The sequence below is a fragment of the Cryptomeria japonica genome, chromosome 4 (genome assembly GCF_030272615.1).
Source record: "Cryptomeria japonica chromosome 4, Sugi_1.0, whole genome shotgun sequence".
NCBI classification, from domain to species: domain Eukaryota; kingdom Viridiplantae; phylum Streptophyta; class Pinopsida; order Cupressales; family Cupressaceae; genus Cryptomeria; species Cryptomeria japonica.
Genome location: NC_081408.1, coordinates 648,185,629 through 648,187,604, shown reverse-complemented (window position 1 = coordinate 648,187,604; position 1,976 = coordinate 648,185,629).

Here is a 1,976-nt window from a genome sequence, read left to right as displayed (position 1 = left end):
CCCTGTTAGGGGCCAAGCTTGTTAAAGCTTTTACAGTAAATGTTGTTAAGAACTGATCTTGTTAGGAATCACTCGGTTAAGGGATTTACAAATGCCTTGTTAGAAGCTAATACTCTGTTAGGAGTAACCTTGATAGAGGATTTAAGAATCCAAGCTAATAGACCACTTTGTTAGAGGATTTGAGAAGTAACGAAGATTGTTAGAGCTTACCCGGTTAGGGGATTTCAATTCTGTTGTAATTGTTAGAAGAAAATAGGTTTTTCTTGATTAGATCACTTTAAGCTTCAATCTGCCTTTACTCAAACTGCAGATTCATTATCCAGTTAAGCAACCACACACTCAACTGATTTCTGCCAACACCTTTTACAAAACAACTTCATCGACCTTAAATACAAATCAATCAGGTCAGTAACACATAAAAAACCTAATTCTCTCATAGAGATTACAAAGAATCGGTTCAAATGTGACCATTGGATTTACATAACAATCTATACACATTCTTCAAGAAAATTCCAACCGCTCCATGACCACCACTTTATTGAACTTGTAACTCATCACGCGCTTTGCATTAGATGCAATCCACTTTGCTCATTCTCGAGGCAAACAAACAAAGAAACATGCCATTATCGCTCAACATCAGATAATAAACCATCATAACCATTTCAACAAACTTAATCAGTTAGAATTTAACAAAGACAACTGGTAGGGTTTACCGGTTACATAACATAGAAAGGGTTTAATCTTATACACCGGTTATCGGTTCAACTCACATACTTACATACCGGTTCACAATAACCTTCACAAAGCTCTTCCTACTAGTTACAAGACAATATCAGCAATAATAACAATATCAGCAATATCATAAATACCATTACTGATTCAATTGACATCAATGACAACATAACATATCATTAATGCAATCTTCATGCAAATGCCAATATATATATATCTATTTTTCTCTCTATCCCTCCCTCCCTATCTCTATATATGTTTATCTCTTTATCTCTCTATCTTTCTACCACTCCATCCCATTGTCTACATCTCTATCTATCTTTCTCTATCCATTTACCTCTATATATCTCTCTTCCCCTCTATCTCTCCCTCTTAACTTCTATATATTTCACTTTTAGTTCTATCTATATATCTCTTTCTCTTCTATCTTTATATCTCTCCATCTTCTTCTCTTTGTATCCATCTCCTTTATCTTCATCTCCAACTCCATCTCTATATCTACCTTTCTCTCTATCAATATCCCATATCTCTATCTCCCTACCCCCTCCCTCTATCTCTCCCTCTTTCTATCTATATCTATCTCTTTCTCTCCCTCACTTCCAATGGAGCCTAATTAGATACCTGATTTCAAGTTGTCACTTCTTTAATGATACATTTGTTGAAAGAATATCATTTGCTAATTGACCTACCGCTTCCTTCCATGTACCATAAAAATGTTGACCTTTTTAACCTTTCGGCATACCTATTGCACACCAAGGTGCAATTGCTGGTTTAAACAATTGTCCGAGTGAAAATAGTAAGGAAAAATTACTTAAATAGTGTGCGAGGATTCGGAAAATCCGATTGTTTGTCGCTTAGCTGCTCCTACACCTTGAAATCCAAATAGAAAAATCTGAGCATAACTAAAAAGGTAAAGCCCTAGCACTGGCCCTAAGCCCGATCGTTTTCACTCGCGTCCAATTGAAAAGCACAGAATTAAGATCTAGTTTCGTCCAAGAAGAAACTTGATCTGATATCAACGAGGCAACAGTGCATAGATAGTGCCGTTGTACTTTGTATGTATGACTAAATTGTCGTGCAAACATGCCGACTTGAAAAGAGCAAACCAAATCCCAAACGCCGACTGCTGCCGACATTCGCTGGAGTGCCATGATTCGCTCTAGTGAGATGATTCATTGATACTAGACCCTCACCTTTTATACATTAGTTACTTCTTCAGTGGCGGACTTCACGCGTTCAGACGG